Genomic DNA, 22,351 nt, shown 5'->3' with positions numbered 1-22,351 from the left:
AGGATCATTAAAAGCATCTGCACACAATATTGTCACATGATCAGCTAGCATAATTTGAAGCTAGAATTGTAATTTGTTATCAAGATATTGCTGATGTCATCAAGATCTCCTTGAACCTTCAACCATTCTATAAATGTATTGATTGTGTCCTCCCTATATATATCTTGTAACTCTGAAAAAGAACAATAATATGAGTCATGAGTGCACATTGCAAAATCTTTGTAACCATATACATATACACCAGGGATTTATGTAACTCACCCAAGGCTTCGCCCTTGGAATGTAGATAAGCTAGCCAATCTTTGTAACCATCTAGATCAAAAGCTTCGTCTTCATCATCATCAGAGCTATCTTTCTTCTTTTTAATAGGTGTTATGGCAACACATAGGTTGTTGCTTGATTCTTCGACAAAACTAATCTAATCTCATTCTCATCCTGGCAACTATCTACCATGTCTGATAGATCAACATCGTATTCAAGTTCTTGTAGTATTGCTGACTCAGGATCATCAACACTTCTCCTCTTGTAATACATGTAGTCCCTGGACCCATACCCCAGTTTTGATTTTAATGTTGTTAAGTTACCTAGAGTGAGAAGACTCTTCTCAATAGAAAATGACCTATGAAATTGTTCTCCCTCCTCAGTCCCCTTGCAAACGACATATATTGTCCGCTTATCCTCCATTTGCATATTAAGCGATGACAATTTCTTTAAATCGCTAGAAGAGAATGATGCAATAACAGAGATTGATAAGAACACTACTGAAACTATTAATAACAAATATTTTCTACTTGCATGCAATAGATCATGATAACTAATAACAAGATCCACAGGATTCTCTACTTGCATGCAATAGATCATGTGACAATATTTTCTGCACATGCTTTTAGTTTAATCCTAGCTAACAAATCTAATACATTCCAAACCAATACACAGCAACCGATCCTGAGATGTACGTGTTCTCGATCGTGTCTTGAGACGCAGGTACGAATTCTTCTTGGCTGTCGTGGATTACGTCATCGTTGGCCAAACTCTGTGCAGCAAAGAGCGAAGCATTCGCCCTACATGTGCTGGGCGCGACCATGGAAGGTGCAGTTGTTGGTGTCATTGTGGTTGTAGTAAGCAACGCCGACGCAGGTGTGCGCAGCGCTGTCGACGACGAGGTGGTCCCCCTTGTCTTCTCACTCGACGTCGGCATCTTGGCTGGAAGAGGAAAACTCGCAGTGTGGTGGCGGCGGCATCGTCTGCTAAACCTAATTGAGCGAAAGGGGATTAATTAAGAGGGTAATTGAGGAGTCAGCCTATATATAAACGCGGAATTTTGGCTTAAACATGGTAAGTGGCGCGTTAGTTTGGTGCTCTTGCTAAAAAAATTCGGAGGGAAAAAATGGTGCCACTTTTGGTTCCCAATGCGATGGCTACAAAATTTGGAAACACAAAATTTAGGCACGTGTTTTTAGCTTAAAAAACATGCGTTTGTACCTAATTGCTGGAAGAGATGGACACTCAGAGTTTAGTACCACCTTAGAAGTTTAGGAAGGTGAGAGTCAGCTTATAATCTTTTACACGAAATGGGGATACAAGTATAAGTGAGGTGCTACGTGTGCAAGCAAGGCCTTGTTTACATATATAGCACATCACTTACACTTTTTATATCATTTTTCGAATGACGAGAGCCTGAGCAATTTTTGGACAAATTTTACCTATTTTGTAATTATTTGTTGATTTTTTAAAGAAAAATGGAAAAAATGCCTGAGGTACATAGAAAAATCTAAAAACTTGCATGGTCACATAATTTAGCTATGTAGTGTTGAGGAAAAAGTTTCAGTCAATTTTGAGAAAGTGGTCATGCACGTGCTCGTAGAGGACCTCATCTCTCCCACATGTCCTAGTCACTATGCAATGAGGTACATAAGCATATAAGGGACGTGTAGCACAACTTTCACCAAACCACTTGAAACTTTGTTAGAATGTTTCTGTAGGTGAGGGATGATGTTGTGTGCACCTAGGCAATTTTTGGACAAATTTTACCTATTTCTATAATTATTTGTTGATTTTCTAAAGAAAAAATGCAAAAAATGCCTGAGGTGCCTAGAAAAATCTAAAAATTTGCAGGTCACATAATTTAGCTGTGTAGTGTTGAGGAAAAAGTTTCAGTCAATTCTAAGAAAGTGGTCATGCACGTGCTCGCAGAGGCCCTCATCTCTCCCACATGTCCTAGTCACTATGCAATGAGGTACATAGAGATATAAGGGATGTATAGCACAAATTTCACCAAACCACTTGAAATTTTTTTAGGATGTTTATGTAGGTGAGGGATGATGTTGTGTGCACCTAGGCAATTTTTGGACAAATTTTACCTATTTCTGTAATTATTTGTTGATTTTCTAAAGAAAAAATGCAAAAAATGCCTGAGGTGTCTAGAAAAATCTAAAAATTTGCAGGTCACATAATTTAGCTGTGTAGTGTTGAGGAAAAAGTTTCAGTCAATTCTAAGAAAGTGGTCATGCACGTGCTCGCAGAGGCCCTCATCTCTCCCACATGTCCTAGTCACTATGCAATGAGGTACATAGAGATATAAGGGATATATAGCACAATTTTCACCAAACCACTTGAAACTTTTTTAGGATGTTTATGTAGGTGAGGGCAAACTTTGATCTCAACTATATTTGTGAGAAAATAAACTGAACTCAACTTCATTAATGTGCATCGGTGAGGGTTATTTTCGTAACTAGCCAGCCCATATTAAGCACGGCCACCTACTCGGTGCGCGGTTTCACTCTTCTTTCTTCCTCGTCTCTTCTTCTTCCTCAGTCGGTTAGGCGAGGGCTTTTGGCAAGGCGAATTGCGCGTTGACGAGGCATGGAGATGGAGCGCGGAACCCGTGGCGACAGCGGCCAGGGCGGCACTGGCTGGAGGAGGCTCCCTCATCACGAGGCGACGGAGGTGGTGAAGAAGCCAAGTCGCAACACCAACTGTTCCTTGGGTGGCGTCCCCATGGAGTCCAATACTGATTCCATGGAGGCGGCGTCCACCTTCCCACGCCCAGCTGCCGGCAAGGAGAAGACCCTCATCGGCGAGGGCGGCAACCAGAAGGGTCAGGTATGCTCCACCGAGACCTCGCCCAATCCCAAGGGGTTAGGGTTTATTTTTGTAGTGATTCTAAAAGTAGTGTTGTTAATTAGGTTTATTAGGGTTCAAATTGAGATTATGGCATATTGTATTCGTTAGTTACTATAGTTCATTAGGGTTTCACTTTGGGAATGAACTGCGAATGCGAAGTTTAGTGTTTATTATGGGTTGATATGTATAGATCATATGTTTGGCGTACTAAATTTAGTTTATTTTTGTTAACATTATTGTAGTGATTATTTGTATTGTTAATTAGTTTTGCCTTAATGATCATATTTTGGCCTATATGCATTGTTAGTTCAATTAAAGTTTTGCCTTATATGTTTACAACCCTGATGCTTTCATTAATTACGTACTTTATATATGATTTATGCTTAAATTGATTAGGTTAAAATCAAATTAATCTAGTTTTTTCATAATTACTTTATGTTTATCATAAGTTTGTTGCATTAGATAAGCTGAAAATTCAACCTATCATCAATGTTATTTTTGCATGGTCATATTTAATTGTTTATCAATGAATATTGCATATGATCGATTACAGGAGCCGGCAGAACCAGAAGCTACTTTTCGCTTCTGGGCTGAAACTACAAAGCATCAGGTGCAAGAAGACATGGAGGACGTCTTTGAGAAGATGAAGAAGGAGCTACAAACCGAGGAAGACACAATCTGTGACAAGATGAAGCAGGAGGTGAAGACCAAGATTGTCATAACATAGAGCAGATGTGGATGAAGCTGCTTTGGGATTACAATATGTATGGGCATCTTTGGGCTAATGATGGTGCAGATTGATCTACTATATAGCAATAGACTTAGAATCTAAACTAGTAGGACTGTGGTGGTGCTGTTGGGATGAAAAACTTTAATTAACTATATAGATGTTAGTACTTTGTAAATATATAACTAAGTATTGTGATACCTTTTAAATATGTGTGTGCTAATAATATTTTGTGGCTTTTGTGTGTCACCAATTCTTTCTATGACTGCTGCTAGGAGGCAGCTGCCTGGCCGGCTTCCTAGTGCTGGGGGCGCCTAGGAGAGTATTGGTATAATGTCAGCATGCATGTGTGTGTTTTGATAGGATTCACATAAGCTCCAATAGATTATATGACAATGTGAGCTAGTACTTGAGGTCTGATGACTGTATGTGCATGACTCATGTCACTCTTTATTGCATGGAATTTTTGGTGACAATGTGAGCTAGTCCAGGATGATAAATTAATGCTCATTTACAGCTGTGTGTTCTATTACTTAAATAAAGAAATTATCTTCCTCGCTTTCTACCACTACAGCACACGTCACCAGCAAAAAAATGGAACCACACACGTCACAAGCAAAAAAATCAAATCTGGTCATGAAAACAGGGATTCATCTGCATTGCCCCCAAACTGTCCCATAGACTTCCTCCTCATCTCGCTCTCGTCTCGCCCGCAAAGAGCGCAACCTCTCCATTGGCGAAATGGCCGGCGCTCGCAAAACTCGCAGCAGCCACCAGCCTCCCCGCTCCCCTGCTGCACCTTCCCGCTCCCTTGCTGCACTAGCCTCGCCGCCATCGGAGCACCACTCCAACCAGCGGCGCTGCGATAGAAGGGGTAGGTTCGTGCGCAAGCCGAGCTAGACGACGCCGGGGATGCGGCGATGCAATGTCAATACGGTGGCAGCGGTGGCGCGGAGGTGTCCCAATCTCCCTCCTGCACCCAGAACGCATGACCGCGACGTGAGTCGGGGCCCGGCGGCGGCACAGCATCCCTCCCTCGAGGTACCCGCAGTAGGGTTTTCTTGTTCTACTTCTACTGTTCATCATATATGCAAGTGACGATTTGGTTCTTTAATTTCAGTATTTGGATCTCATTGATGTCTATCATTTCTGTGGAAGTACTATAATGGCACTAGGTTTCTAATCTAGACTGGATTTGGTAGATATAATCTGTTAAACATGCGTGGTTCAGCCAGGAAGTCTACAAGCCTGAGAAGTGTCTTTAGTTTTGCTATTCTGTTTCGTTTCTTTGCTTCTTTAGTTCTATGTGCTGGTATTTGTCAGGGATGATGTTTGGAGAAAGTGCCTAGGGATGGTTGTTTCGCTGGTGAAGTGTTGGCCTGAGTGTCGTTCCCAGTTGAGAAAGGTGTAACCCACGTGAGAATAATGTAATGAATGCTAATGTTGTCTTGGTAATGCTAAGACAGGGGCAATGCCCTTTTATTCTAAAAAACCCTACTCATTCTATGTAAGTGCTTCAAATTTATGTGGAAGTATTACTATATATGGTAAAGTCCTGAATAATGTGCTCACTCTGCTTGTGCCATTAATTTAGAAGTCCCTGATTAATCTATACGTCTTATTACTCATTCTATGATTATGATGTAGAGTTAATTTCAATGCTTACTATATATGGTATAGCCATCATTCTGTTATGCAAGCTTCACGCAATTTTTTCATGCAAGCTTCATGCTAATTTATCTCATTGATGTCTATCATTTAATTATTTTTGAACTACTATAGTGGCACTAGGTTTCTAATCTAAATTGGATTTGGTAGATATAATTTGCTAATAAAAAACCGTACTCATTCTGTGCGAGTGCTTCAGATTTATGTGGAAGTATTACTATATATGGTAAAATCCTGATTAATGTGCTCACTCTGCTTGTATCATTAATTTAGAAGTCCCTAATCAATCTATACTTCTTATTACTCATTCTATGATTATGATGTAGAGTTAATTTCAATGCTGACTATATATGTGTTTTAGATTCTAATACAGAATTTGTTTTTTGTTGATGAAGGTTACTTATCCTGATCATGACAATGTGTTCATTGTCAATGATAAAATTGCAATTCATTGCACATTTACTGAGGAGAGCTATGAAGAGACCGGCGACTGGCCCATCCCGAGGGGCATGGAGGTAACATATGTCTCCTCTCTACCTTAATTAAGATTCATGTGACAATGCTTTGCATTGCAAAATTTGAGACAATTAATTTGAGGATGTGAGTATACCACAAAAGTCTAGATTAGTGGATGAAGAAATAACTATCAATTAACAATATGTGCTAGTTTGCTTTGATTGCAAATTTTAATGGATGTTGATGTGGATAGCTTGCATGCTTAGAAAAATAGTTAGTGGGATTAGGATTATAAGTATAGATTACTGCAAATGTTAATGGAGGTAGTATTTGCTAACTTGCCCCATTTTGAATTGACAGTTGAAGAAACTGGGTGAGAAACTTTGTGTCTCGCTGAAGCGCAAGTACCACAGCAGGGACGGTGAGGTCACCAACATCAGCATCGACCCCGCCAAACTCTCCGACTCCGACTTCTCAACAACTGAGTGATGATGGCCTGCAGTCTCTTGCTTTTGTGTGAAGATGATGTAGTGGTATCTAGATAGGAGTAAAGTAATAAGTTGGTGGAAGAACTAAGATGCTTTTGTGTAAAACTTCATGCTCTGGATATCTGTTACTTTAGGAGTTGGATCTCCAAAAACTTCATGCTCCCAGTTAGCTTTTGTGTCTCTTATTGTGTAAAACTTTAGTTAGCTTATGCTGGTGGCTTGTGTCTCTTATTGGCCGTGTTTGGATCCTTCTAACTCGGTTAGAGTTAGAGTTATTTTCTTACTCTAATCTAACCTTAAATTAACTCTAACTCTTGTGGAGTTTGGATTAAGAGTTAGATTGGGTTAGATTAGCATGTTTCATTCAACATGCAGTGGATTTGATGTGTCTAACTAAATCTAACCCCTATAATCATCCCTTGAAGGGGTTAGTTTTTTTAGGTGGGTTTGTAGATGCATCTAACCCTATTCTAACCCTCCTGTTTGGATGCTTTTGGGATATTTCACCTTCAAATATCCAAATCTAACTCTAACCCAGGGATCCAAATAGGGCCATTGTCTCCCAGTTAGCTTATGATGGTGGCTTGTGTCTCTAGACGTTTTATGGATAGGAGTTGTATCCCAAAACCTTCTCACTTCTCGAGTTCGTTTAGTTTAGGAAATTTCAAAAAACTTCTCACCAGGCAAATAGCAAAAAAAATAAAAAAACATCAGCACCTGCACAGGCCAGGCTTTGAACCCAACACCTCATGTTGTATGGATTGGTGCACTAACCGCTTCACCTAATGAGTGTTGTCATTAAACTTGGACCTACTACTTTATTTTGAAAGGTCCCTTCGACAGGGTATATAAAAAAAGAATCAAATATTTTTAGCGTTAATTTAGGAGCGAGGTGAAATGACATCTGTTGAAAAATAATTTTCAAGGCCACCACTGGTACGCACATCTTTGCGCCGCCAATCGAAGCAACCTCATCGTCGATCTGGATCAATAAAGCTAATTTTGAAGGTGTACCTCAACATCGATATACATCTCTACGCCGCCACTAATACGTACGTTGTCTCCATCTCTCGTATGCCCTAGTTCATGCTAGATCATGATCGATCTTGGGTGCATCTATATGCAGCTCAATGTCATCACACGAAGATAGGAGTTGGATGCGCTTGCCTCGACATAGGAGTGGAAGGCCAAATTCTGAACTTTTGTTGAAACCTTTGGCACATCAGCAAATCAAGCTGGTGGATCTTTTCTGTGCCCATATGCTCAATGTCAATGCATGACAAGATGGAGTGATGTGTTTCAAATTCATCTTCATTTAGTTTCTAAAGGGTTTGCTGATTGTTACATCAATGAATTCAAAGGCCAAGAAACTTCTTCATCAGATGAGGGACGTGTCAATCCTAGTGCCAATCCTGATCTGAATCCAGCTATACCAGAACGTGAAGATGCACAACCTACTGCACATCCTACTGCTGATGATGTAGCAGAACCCCCTTATTTTGGAGAGGATGATGAAGAAGACATAAGCGATGACCCTGCTGCCACTAATACTTTGATTAGAAACATTATCAGTGCCTCTATACATGGAGAACGACAAGATGATGAGAAACCAAATAGGGATACAGAGATATTTTTGAAATTATTAGAGGAGGCAAAGAAGGAATTGTATCCAGGATGCAAAGAGGCAACTAAGGTTTCTTTTATCGTGCAACTTTTTCAAACAAAGTGCATGTATGGTATTAGTAACGCATGTTTGGAGGCCATACTTAAATTGTTCTCAAGGGTTCTCCCTGAAGGCCATTGTATCCCTGACTCCTTGGATAAAGTGCAAAAGGTGGTTCGAGATCTAGGCTTGGACTATGTCAATATACACGCCTGAAAGAATGATTGTGTGTTATTTTTTAAGGAAAATGAAAATCTGCAGGAATGCCCCACATGTGGGGAGTCTAGGTGGAAAGTTGTCGAGAACACCTCTGATGGTACTACTTTCAAGAAATGGTTTCCGGTGAAGATCCTACGCTACTTCCCTCTTATTCCTCAGCTGCAAAGAATGTATATGTCGAAAAGCACATCGGAGGACATGCAATGGCATAAGAAAGAGAGGGTCAATGATCGGAAAATGCGTCACCCTGCTAACTCGAAGGGATGGAAGCACGTGGATAACAAATATAGGTGGTTTGAAAAAGAAGCTCGTAATGTTAGGCTGGGTCTTGCTTCTGATGGCTTCAACCCCTTTGGGATGCAAAGTACAACCTACTCCATATGGCCTGTTGTCCTAATACCTTACAATTTGCCTCCTTGGTTCTGTCAGAAACAATCAAACATGATGATGTCAATGTTGATCCCTGGTCCAAAATCTCCTGGAATGGATATTGACGTATATTTGAGGCCTCTTATATTGGAGCTCAAGGTGCTTTGGGAAAAGGGTGTTAGAACATGGGATGCACAAACTAGGAAAAACTTTAGATTATGTGCTATTTTACTTTGGATAATTAATGACTTCCCAGCATATGCTATGTTGTCTGGTTGGTGCATGAAAGGAAAGTTTGCATGCCCATATTGCTACAAAGATACTTATTTTCTATGGTTGAAGCAAGGGAGAAAGCACTGCTACATGGTCAGCCAACGTTTCTTACCCTTGGACCATATTTGGCGCCAGAACATGGTCAGCTTCAACAACATGGTCGAAACCAGGGAGGCACCAGTACCACTAACTGGTGCACAGGTACTTGAGCAGTATGAAAGTTTTGAACAAGTGAGTTTTGGAAAGACGTCTACAAAAAAAGGAAGCGCGATGATGATGAAACATGGCACAACTGGAGGAAGAAGAGTATTTTTTTGAGCTCCCATACTGGTCTTCTTTGCTCATCAGGCATAATTTGGACGTCATGCACATTGAGAAAAATATATGTTAGTCCATATTAGGCACTCTGCTAGAATTGGAAGGTAAATGTAAGGATGGGGAGAAGGCCCGACTTGACATGCAGCAACTAGGGATAAGACTAGATCAACATCCTGTGATCAAGAAAGATAAGTATACCTTGCCAGCAGCCTTGTACAAGTTAGATAATGATGAGAAGGATAATTTATGCAAATTTCTATATGGAGTGAAAATGCCTGATGGCGTCTCCTCCAATATAAGAAAATGTGTTGACCTAAAAGCATGTAAGGTGCCTGGCTTGAAATCTCATGGTTACCATCTAATTCTACAGAAACTGTTACCCTTAGTAGTGTGAAGGATTTTGCCACAACAAGTTGTCATTGCATTGGTCCAGCTTAGTAATTTCTTCAATGCACTATGTTCAAGGAGCTGGGGGAAGCAGACTTGGACAAACTTAGTACTACAATTGTTGATACTCTATGCCGACTAGAGATGATATTCCCACCTTCATTTTTTGATATCATGATGCATTTACCTATTCATCTAGCTGAAGAGGCTAAACTTGGAGGGCCCATTTGTTATAGATGGATGTACCCAGTGGAGCGGTACCTACGTACTGCGAAAGGATACGTGAGGAACAAGGCGCACCCTGATGGGTCAATAGCCGAGGGATACATACTCGAGGAGTGCCATACATTTTGCTCTAGATTCTTGGACATGAACACCAAACTGAATCGTGCTCATCGTCATGAAAGTGTTGCCTTGAATGAGCCACCATCTGGTCAGAGCTTATTTGCTGCAATGGATTACAATAGGAGAGGACAGACTGTCAAGCTCCATGACAGAGATTACATGTGGAAGATTAAGCACTACATAATTTCTAATTATGATAATGCTAAACCATTCATCGAGTAAGTTACATATTAATTAAAAAACATTATTTTTAAATATTATATTTCAAACTAACATTATTAATATAACTTTTCTATATGCAGTGCGCATATGGAAGAACTGCAGATGCGTGGTGGTACAAGTAATCTTAAAAAGCGACACGAGGAACAATTTGTAAGATGGTTCGAGGGGAAGGTGAGAGAGCAATATGCCAAAGGGGACGTAAGTGCCGAGATGTTTGCACTTGCTGAGTGGACGGACAACCGAGCTCGTATATTGCATAGATGTCATATCAATAATTGGCTATTTCGAACAGTTGACATTGAGAAAAACCTCGTCACACAAAAAAGTGGTGTGCTTATCAAGGGAGACCCTGCTAGCACTGGTAACATGTGCTGGTATGGGATGATTAAAAGAATGATATCACTAGAATTCCCTGGACAAAAAGAAGTCATTTTGTTCGAGTGTGACTGGTATGATGTGCCTGCTGCCAGTACAAGCAGAGGCAGAGGATACAATAAGGATCAGTTTGGGGTTATTGATATTGATACTACTCAGAACAGGTATGAGAAGAACCCTATATTCTTGCGACACAGGTAGAACTAGTGTTCTACGTGGATGTGGTAAACAAACCTAGTTGGAGATGTGTTATTGTGATGAGACCAAGGGACTTATTTGCCATGCCTAAATTAGAACTGGAGGACTCAATTGATGTGGGTTTCCAAGGCATTAATGATTTACTTGGTGGACAAGAGGATTTGACAACAAGTTGGACCAGATCAGACAAGGAAGGCACAACTAGGGATGTCTCGGTTATTGCTCAGGTGTAGGCCGAAGCAACTGATGAACCAAACCATGTGGCCTTATTAGATGACGATGAAGATGAGGAAGATGACACGTACATTGACGATGGAGTTGTTGCACCAATTGTTTATGGGGTAGAATCCCGATATTATGACTTTTTTATTTGATTACTTATACAATTTTGTTTGGGTGTGAACATGTATAGAATTCACATACTATATGTCGAAATCAAGTGTTTTTTGGAACCACACTGTGAAAATTAAATAGGTAAAAGATCCCTTTAGAACACATACAAGTTGTGTTGATCCATAAACATTACCAAACCTCATTAGATCAGGTACTTGACTACAACACTAAGTAGAATAATTGCAACACAAACAAAGACCACATTCATTTTCCACATTAGGTGGTCCAATTTTGTCTCCAGGTCCTTCATCCCCTCATCATCTATTGCATGTTCACTTGCCTCTATCAATACTTCCAGCTCCTCAAGCTCCTCACATATGATGACAACCACCTTCATATCAATCAAGTCATCTAAGTACTCCTTCTCAAACTTATAGTAGCCACATAATTTGGGATTCTACAAAAAGTTGGAAATACAACAGTTAACACAAAGATTTATGCAAACAATCATGATGGTTGACAATAATATTTACAAGAAAACTTCACTGACCCCATTCCTCGGACACTTGATAAAGCTCCTACCCTTGTTTTTAGTTTCCGACATGACGCGAAGTTCGATCACACGAGCGAGCTTGCAATCTAGACACATAAGTAGAGCCATCCCAGTTTCTTGACCTATCGGATATGGTGCTAGCGCTCGTCGTTCCTCCCTCCTCGATACCCTACTCCCACTGGACGAGTTACCTTCCCTATGTGCCGCCATACCTAGATCGAGCGAGCAGGGGGGACGATGGCAGCGGCGGTGGGTGGATTTGGGAAGGAAGATATGTGGCGTGCGGATTGGGGACTACTGACCCACCTATTTATAGAGGAATAGAAATTAAAGTGCAACCAAGTAAGCCTTTGTTGCAATAGACGTATAACAGTTGCCACGACTATGGCTAGTATTACTACCACGCATCAATAGTGGTAATACATATATATTGCATCTCGCAGCAAGAAAGGATGCAATTGTCATCTAGATATTGCCACAAGGAACCAAAGCATGTTGCAACCTAAATCAATCGTCGTGATTGTGCCCTTCATAAGCAACCAAAGCTAATATGGTTGACATATCATCATTCATTTTCAACACACGAAATGCTAATGCAACTCAAAATTTGTGTAGCTAGACAACGCGCAAATTGCAACAGAAATCCTTAAAATGGGTGCATTATCATGAACTAGTTGCAACTAAAAAAACAATATCGCAACACAATAAAAGTGTAGCAATATGTACCCCTATTACTACCAATTTAGTGTTTGGGTGTCATAGGACCCCCCCAATTGCAACCAAATGAGTGGTGTTGCCTAAGTGTTTCGTGGCTAATGCGTCAAAACCTTGTAGTGTCATTGTCTTACCTCTCATGAGTTCCTTGAGCCTTCTTCTCAAGCTTGGTAGGATACTTCAAGGCAAAGTGTCCATCATTCTTGCACTCAAAACACTTGATGTAAGCATAAGCTTTCTTCTTGTCTTCATTCTTGCTCATCATCTTGGCATCTTGGATTTGCATTGGATGCCTTGCTCTTCCACCCCTTCTTGTCTTCTTATTCTTCATAATCAAGTCATCGCTATCATGGTAGATCTTGACTTGAACTTGGGGTGTCTCCTCTTGCTCAACTTGTGGCTTTGATTGAGGCTCTACTTGTTGCTTCACCAATTTCTTGGTTGGGCATATTGAGGTGAGGTGACCCCAAGTGCGGCACTTGAAGCATTTGGCATGCTTTAGCCTCTCTTCATCCTTCATCTTCTTGAGCTTCTCTTTATTAGGGCAACCATTAGCAAGATGTCCCACTTCATGGCATGGTAGCACATGAAATGAGAGAGCTTTTCTTTTTCTTGCTTTCTTTTGCCCTTTGTCATCTTCTTCTTGAAGCCAAGGCCACATTTGTCACCATAGTTTCTTTGAGTCTTCAATATATGCTCAAAGGTGACTTTTGAGTTGTAGCACCTCTCTCACTTGTTGCTCAAGTTTTTCACTTCACTTTTGAGCTTATTGTTGTCCTTCAAAATGTTAGTCTCACAAGACATAGAAGTAGAACAAGCATCTATATGTGAAGAACATGGCATAGATAGTAAGTCACTACAAAAGGTGAATACATGCTTCTTGCCTACATCACAAGGGTTAGTAATATCATGTGATTGATCATTTGACCCAAATGATGAGCTCTCACTAGTTTTAGTTTCTTCATTGGAAATCTTCTTAGTGAGTAAAGCATGATCTTGTACCAAGTTATCATGAGCAACATAAAGTTCCTCATGAGCCAATTTTAACTCCTCATGTGAACAAGTAGTACCATAGAGTAGATGCTTTTGTTGTTCACATATGGTCTTTAGAAATGAGTTTTGATTTTTCATTTTACTTGTTTTTGCTAACTCATTTCTTAAAGCTTTTGCGAGTTTGCATACAAGCTCAAACTTTGGACCATCACAATCAATAATCACACCTCCAATAGATACCTTGCTCTCAGTGTGACACATGGAGGAATGTGATGAAGTGGATGAGCTTGTCGAAGCATCACTCCCATAGCCATTATCTTCACCATCATGTGTGCATGAGGTAGCATCATCATTTGCATCACTTGTGGCATCATCATCATCCTTGTCAAGTGATCTTGTGGAATGATCATCATCATCTTCACTTGACCATGAGGTGGAGCAATCCTCCACAACCACGGTGTTGTGGTCATGCTCAACATCCTCATGTGCATCCACCTTTGGGACATCAACATCTTCAGAGATCACCCCGTATTTCTCATTGAGAAATACCTAAATCTCATGGGCGGACTTCATGTCCATGATCTCACCAAATATGCTATCATTCATAGATTGATAGAAGATGTTAGTAGCTTGGCAATCGAGATGTAGGCATTTCTCTTGCGCTTGAGTTGCACCCTTTTATCAATTGCACAAGAAAAGCCCACATCTACAATCCACCACAATTGAGGAGAAATAAACTTAAAATTGCATTGCATCCAATTTCTCCACCGTGCAAAGTGTGTGCCATCAAAAATGTGTGGACACTCAACATCTAGGCCATAAGACACCATCCTCACGGGTCGATGAAGACCACAAAAGAGAGACCTAGCTCTAATACCACTTGAAGGGTCGAGATGGTGGATTAGAAGGGGGTGAATGGTCCTTTCTAAAACTTATCGCGCCGGCTAACTGAGACAAATGTGAAATTAAAACTAACGGTCTAGCCAAGACTACGCCCCTCTATCTAAGTTCTCTAGCAACTTGTAAAAAGATATTAAACAAGCAAACAAGGTGCTACCTTAGCAATAGCTCACCTAACCAATTCTAGAGCAAGGTCATACAAAAACTATGCCACTAGTACTTTGCAAAACCAGGGAGCTCCTACACAACTAGTAAGCAAAAGCACAAAGCTTCTATGCTCACTATCAATGTTCAATAACAAGGCAACCAATGCCAAATTAGAGAGCGCAAAATACTTAGCTACACAAACTAAGCAATGTGACTAACAAGGTTACACAAACCAAATTAGTCATGCAAGGGGAACTACTTCTAGCTACACAAGCAAGAAGGTAACTAGCAAGCTACACAAGCTCAATGTAAATACAAGCTTGTGTTAGGGACTAACAAACCAACGGGAAGAAAAAGGATGACGCGATGATTTTCTCCTGAGGTTCACTTGGTTGCCACCAAGCTACGTCCTCGTTGTGTCGACCAACACTTGATGGTTTGGTGGCTAAAAGGTATATCACGAACCACATCCTCACTAGGACACCGCAAGAACCTACACACAAGTGAGGTAGCTTAATGACATGCATGATCCAATAGAGTTGCTCTTCACGATCCCCACGGGGTGAGCACCGTACCCCTCACAATCTCTTCTCTGGAGCACCACACAATCTCCTTGTGTGCTTCGACGGAGTCATAAGCCACCAAGCCGTCTAGGAGGTGGCAACCTCCAAGAGTAACAAGCACCACCGGCATGCAACATGAACACCTAGTGCCACTCGATGCAATCTCTCAATGCAATCGCACTAGAATCGCTCACTCACGCAATTGGATGATCACTGTCAAGCATATGTGATTTAGAGGCCAAGGCCGGCCACCACTTCTATTTATAGCCCCAAAGGCTGAAATAGCCATTGCCCCTTTACTGGGCAAAACTCGTGGGCACCGGATGCACTACAGGGAGCCACTGGACGCTCAAACCCAACGTCTGGTGCTCAGACGACAGCCACGTGTCACTAGCCATTTGAACTCGACCATTGCCGCCAACAGCTAACACGCGCACGTTGCACTAGCCACACTAGATGCTATGCTGGTCCACATCGGACATGTTTGGTGCACACCGTACCCATACGTAGAGAGGGTGTTTTTCACCTAGGGTCACCAGACGCACTCCTGGGCGTCCGATGCTCTCTGTCAGACACACTCGTTGATGTCAAGCACCACCGGACATGCGAACAGTGTCCTGCCTGCATTCGTTGTTAGCGTTCGATGCGCACTCTGCGCCTGCGTTAGCAACTGACACTACACCGGACGCTTTGGTCCAGCGTCCAATGCCTCTAAGTCTAGCGTCCGGTGACACTCCCATGCCTTCTCCAAATTTTCCACCGACGTAATAGAAAATATACACTTAATTTTCTCAAGAGCGTCGAAGTGATGTGCGTCCGGTGACCCTAGGAACTCTACATCCTTTACAAATGTGCTAACACCACCAATGTGCAAGTGTGTTAGCTTTTCACAAATATTTTCCCAAAGGAGTTAGCCTCTCAACTTGCCACACCACTTGATCCTAACACATATGCAAAGTTAGATCACTCAACTGGCACTTGATGACCGATATGCAAACAAGTTTGCCCCTATTGATATTATAGCCATCTATCCTAAATCCGGTCATAAACTTCTCTACACACCTATGACCGTGAAATGGAAATGCCCTAGGTTATATTGTTGCCTTGCGCTTTCCATTCCTTCTCCTCCAATGTTGATGCAACACATGCACCAACCAATCACTAAATGACATGATCCACTTCATATCATCACGTGACCGTATTGGTTCATCAATCTTTTCCTCACTTGCTCTTCACCATTGCCTCGGTCCATCGGCACCAAGTCTTGCTCAAGCTTCACTGTCACACGCGGTCCCTCGCTTCAAAGCCTCTGACTTGCCCTTTGTTGACGGTCCTTAAGTATCAAATATAATCAACAAATAAACAAAGAAAAGGATCCAAATGCAACCGACACCCAGACTTAGGGTTTTATCTGACAGAATTCCATGAGTTTTGGTGTTTGTCTATTTCTGTAGGGGGTTATCAGGAATTATGGAGGAAAGGCCCACATGTCGGGTTTACATAGAGATATCAACGTGCACCGCAATTATCCAACATCTAGAAGAGTCCAGAAGCCATGAGAACGAGCGGGAGGCCGAGCGGGCCCGGGGACAGGGCGCCCGCCCTCCCCCCTTGGGCGCCCGCCCTGGCCTGAGAGCCAATCAGGCTGAGTCTCGTGGATCATGCTCCACCGACCTAGAGGATTAAGGAAAAACCGTGCGATTAAGGTCGGTTTGATCCGACGGCCCATATTCATTTGGAAGGACTATATAAGCAGGCCCCTAGCCCCTGGAGAGGAGGACCTTTGAAACCCTAATTCATTCATCCATCTCGGGAGAAGAAGTCTCTGATTCAAGCCCTAGAGCCACCACATCAACTAGATCTCTAGTTTAGCATAGGTACATAGGATTAGAACTAGAAGGAGTCAATCTTCGATTGGTTTCTGGATCTGTCAAGAGGATTCTTGGTAATTCCTCTACTGTTCTTCATTTGTTCATCATTGTTCTTCAATATTATGAATATGACTTTGTTCTACTTCAATATATTGATTATGACTTTGATCTATTTATTTATATTTGCAATTATATCGTTCTTAGTTTATCCTAGTTGTATGCTTGGCTTAGTTAGATTGGAATTATATACATGTTTAGGATCGTATAGCGTTTATCCATGTGTAAAGTGAGTAAATGATAAGTATTGTGCAGGCGTGGTGCCTATACTGTATTTATCTGCGATTGTACCCTATATGCCGGATCGCGGGGTAGTTCGTGGTGGTGACAGCTCCATTGATTCTTATATAGTCCCCCTCTCGTGTATAGGGTAGGCAGAGCAACATTATTACAGGGGAGTGATTGCTATGTTTCTCATCTTCCTTGATAATATCACTATGCATGGGCGTAGTCCTGTCTCGCAATGATTGCCAAGTATAATTGCGCTAACTATGATATGCTAGACTTTATAGTTAAGAATAACTTAGGAAATATTCTTGTAGTTCATCCTAATTCCATGCTAATGACTTACTAGAATATTTGTTGAGGTGCTTATCATTATTATATGTGGCTAGTTATGCTGATCAGATTAATTATCTTTGTCACCATTCATACTTTATCTATATTTTATGTGACATTAATTTACTCATGTATGAAAGAGATAGATAAATGCTCTCTATTACACTTGCAATGATGGATACTCAAATCCATATTCAATTCCATAATCAACATTGATGATTAGCAATCCCTTCCCAGTGATAAAAATATAAATAACGATACCTAGAATACTTCCCAGTTAAAATACTATATCGGTATTAATCTGTGCGCTTGCAGATCTCATTTATTATTCATTCAGAAGAGCAATTGCATATTTCAATACCGCGTCTCTCATGTCATGCTGGGGATGACAACTTGGCTTAAGTGGCATGAGGGATAGGTTTGGCATTTTTTGGCGCCGTTATCAGAACTAGAAAACTAAGTCTACTTTTGGTAATGACGTTAAGAATGCCCAACACCCTTCACTCTGAGAATGGATAGACCTACTTGGACGATATGTCAATGCTTGTGCTCGGCTGCACCATTCTGCTGGTGAGCATGCCAGCATGATACATGATGGAGAATGCCAATCCGTTGGAAGAATGAGTTCAACTTTTGATACTCACCTCCCCAATCGGTTTGCATAGTTAGAATCTTCCTATCAAACTATCGTTCTACCATTTTTTGGAATTCATGGAATTTTTGAAACACATCAGACTTGTGGCGAAACAAGTATATCCAAGTGAATTTGCTGAAGTCATCTATAAAACTAACATAATAAGTGTATTTGCCTATAGATGTAGGTGCAGGACCCCACACATCAGAGAATACAAGTTCTAGAGGACTAGAGGACACACTTGTAGACCTAGGATAAGGTAGTTGGTGACTCTTGCCTTGCTAACAGGCGTCACATACACTTGCTTTATTTGAATCTAAAACAAAAGGAATCTTGTTCTTGATAAGCACTTGATGCACTATTGCTGACAAAGGGTGATCGAGACGGCTATGCCACCTAGTCAAATATGATCTGGTGGTGCCAAATGTCACTTTATTCGATGCAGATATGCAGACCTAGACTTCAGCGGATAAAGGCCACCTTCGCACCTCCCCCTAAGCAGTGTTTTCCTCGTTGCGTGATCCTTGATAATGAAATAGTTAGGATGATACTCAATGAAAGCATTATTATTAGATGTAAATCTATGGACAGAAACAAAGTTTTTGCTGGCTTCGGGAATATATAAGACATTTTTGAGTACAAGATCTCGATTTGGGGTTTTAACCAAACTTTTGCCAATTTGACTGATTCTCATACATGCGCCGTTGGTGGTGTGAACCTGGTTGTGGCCATGATACTTGTCTCTTGCGGTGAGCTTGTCGAGCTCACTAGCGATGTGGTCAATGGTGCCGGTGTCAGTATACCAATTTGTATCTACGCCGTAGGAGTTGGTGGTGGCGGCGGACGTAGACTTCTTCTCTGGTGGGCCGGTGAAAGAAGCGTCAAAACGCTTGTAGCGACGCAGGACGGTGTGGCCTTCCTTGCCACAAAGCTGGCAGATCTAGCCATCACCATTGTTCTGGTGACGATTGCCACCATTCTTGCCATGCCCGTGACCACGTGCTCCAGCGAGGCCTTCTCCGCCACGCTTGAAGACGCTATGACCACCACGTGTGGCTGAGTTCGCCAAAGAATCAGAACCTCCTCCAAGGAGATCCATCTGCTGCTCCCAGCTCGTGAGCTGGGTGTAGAGTTCGCCTAGGGTCAGGGGCTCCGCAGTAGTGCGCCCTGATATGGTAGACACCACGGGATCATAGGTCCCGTCAAGACCAGCGAGGATGTACGACGCCACCTCCTCGTCTCCAAGCTTCTTTCCAGCTGCCGCCATGTCGTCGGCTAGACCCTTGACCTTGCCAAAGAAATCGGCAATGGTGGAGGACGCCTTTTGGCCTGTTGCAAGAGCCATGCGGGTGTTGGTCACCCGTCCACGTGACTGCGCAGATTGCATATCCTAGATGGACTTCCATATCTTTGTAGAGGTCGTGCAGTTGGAAACTTGCACTTGGACATCCCTGGAGACAGATGCATACAGATAATTGAAGACCGTCTGGTCTTTACCAATCTAGTCGTCGTACTCAGGATCGGGACTTAGCTCGTCGGGCTTCTCTGCCAACTTGGTGATCTGCTTTGCCGGAGCAGCCGTCGTCTTCTCATCGAGGAGGTGTGCAAGTCTTGCCCCGCGAAGAGTTGATAGCACATGAGCACTCCAGACGGTGAAATTGTTCTTCCCTAGCTTCTTCGTGACCGGGCATCCGATCAGAGAGAACGCAGCAGGTGGAATGGAAGAAGACGCCATTCAGAATTTTGTGGACTAGAACCCTAGCTCTGATGCCATGAAAGAATGGTTGTAGCGTATACCCTCTCAGGTGTGCGGCTCCGTGTTAATATAGGCTGGGAATAACCCCAGCGTGCTTTACAATTCTTGTACAACAAGTCAATAACAAACAAGACTTACATCCATATCTAATCTAGCTTCTATCACAAGATTACAACAACCTGAAGATACTAACAACCGGAGCCTGCAACTAACATCCTTGAGAAGCAATCTGACGCCAACGTTATCAACTAGTGTATATCCATGACCACATATTTCAACACCTACCGCTAGCTGGCAGCCCCCCTTCCCCCACGGCCAGTCACTTCACAACAGATTAACCCTTCAATGACCACACTGAAATGGCCGATTAACCCTTATTCGGGAAAAAATGAAAGATAAAAAATAGATATGGTCTCACATATTTTGGCACCGGCCCCATCAAATTTGGTACTTTCTCCATCTATTTGGTACTTCCACATACTTTCACTTCAGTTCTTCCTAATTTTCCACCGTCTGATCTCAGGCAATGGACGGTCCATGTTTTTTCCAATCATTGTAAAATTTCTCTAAAAAGAATAGCAAATTTTAAAAGAAAGAGAAGAATATGATTTGGGTTGATAGGATTGGTTCTAGATTGCAAAATTCTTTGTGGGTTATGAGTAACTAGAAAAACAATATGTATGCATCTTGCATGAATAGTAGCTTATATGGTTTGTAGTGGTAGTGTAAGTTAAGCACTAGCTTTCAAGTGTAAATTATTAAACACCCAATTCACCCCCTTTTAGATGCCCATGGTACCTGACAACTACCCAGCCAGCGGCATTCTCCTTTGTCCAATGTCGTCGAGATGAAAAGTTGCTATTTGCATCTCACAGACGGTATTCTTGTTGCGTGAGCCTTTGCTGTTCCTGTGTACCGCATTCGCTATATGGTACTCTAGTTAGACTTTAATTTGATCACGTGTGTGTGGCAGTGTCCTACTCCATTGTCTTAATCTTTTTTTCCCGTGTACCTCAGCTTCGAGTGGTTCTCTGCGTGTGGACGGTGTGGTCCGCTTCTTTCACACTGCACAACGTCAAAGAAACCGGGTATTATAGAGCATGTGTACGTGTTTGTATATGGAAGCTCAGACCGATCGATCACAGCCCGTACGTGTATAGCAAAATAAAAACATGTGAAGATCAGTACTAAACAGGCCCTCAATTATGCTCGTCACAAAGACTTTTATGGATGCACAGTAATCATTGACAAGTGTAACAGCTTCCACTCATTCCCTTCCTTCAAAACAAATTGACGTCTTGCTTTTTTTAGATACATTGTTTTAATCGTTATATATGTAGAAGCAGTATATATCTAAATACATAGTAAAAGCTATGAATTTTTTTAACAAAAACAAATATTATTTTAGGAAGGGGGAGTATTTTCTTGTGCATAAAATCCATGTCACTACCAGTTCAGGTAAACACCTGTTTACATCCGGACGAGACCCAAACTAATTTCAAGGACCTAAAATTTTATTTTGAGACTTTGGGGGACCTATATAACACCTACACACAACTTTAGAGACCTGAGACAATTTCATTATATCCTAAGTAACATGGCATAGGTTTTAATTGAGGCTTATGGTAATGTATAATTTAAGAACGTACTCTACGACTTAAAATCTTAATTTTAAACAAGTGTAAAAAAGATTTAATAAAAGGTATAATAAGCACAATTTTATCTTAATTTGAGGATAAAAAATTATAGCAGTCAATAAGAATAAATTTTGGAAAATTAAAAGTTAGCCTCATGATTTATAAGATATGTGATGCAACAGAGCCACCATAATTAATGGTAAGGTTTCAAACTAATTCCTTATTATAATAAGAGGTGTGATGCAAAAAAAATGAATACAATTGAAAAAAAATATAGATCAGTCCCTTGCAAAAAAGTAAGTAATAAGTTTGTGATAACTGGGCATAGACTATGGAGTGTCTATTAAATCTATTACGTTACCAAAAAAAAAGAGAAAATATAAAATGTTATTAGTAAGATGTAACTAATACTTATATCTCCTAAAATAACGAAGAAGTGTACATTGAAGCAGCAAGAAGGGAGGCCGGGCAACGAGACCACAGTGCTGCTGGAGTTTCAGCAGCACACAAGTGTTTGACTTCATTAATTAAGTTGAGGCACAGTAACGAAGTTGTACATTGAAGCAGCAAGTAGGGAGCGGACGACGACGCGCTAATCAAAGGAACGGACGATATGGCCTAAAAATGCATATGCTGCTCGTGCGCAAGGTACTCTAGTTTGACTTTACTTGATCACTATGTCCTACTCCATTGCCTTAATTTTTTTGCCGTGTACCTCAGCTTGAAATGATTCTCTTCGTGTGGTCCGCTGCTTTCAGACTGCACCGCGTCAAAGAAACCCGGTATTATAGAACAGGTGTAGCA

The sequence above is a fragment of the Sorghum bicolor genome, chromosome 5 (genome assembly GCF_000003195.3).
Source record: "Sorghum bicolor cultivar BTx623 chromosome 5, Sorghum_bicolor_NCBIv3, whole genome shotgun sequence".
In the NCBI taxonomy this organism is placed as follows: domain Eukaryota; kingdom Viridiplantae; phylum Streptophyta; class Magnoliopsida; order Poales; family Poaceae; genus Sorghum; species Sorghum bicolor.
This window is presented reverse-complemented; position numbering follows the sequence as displayed.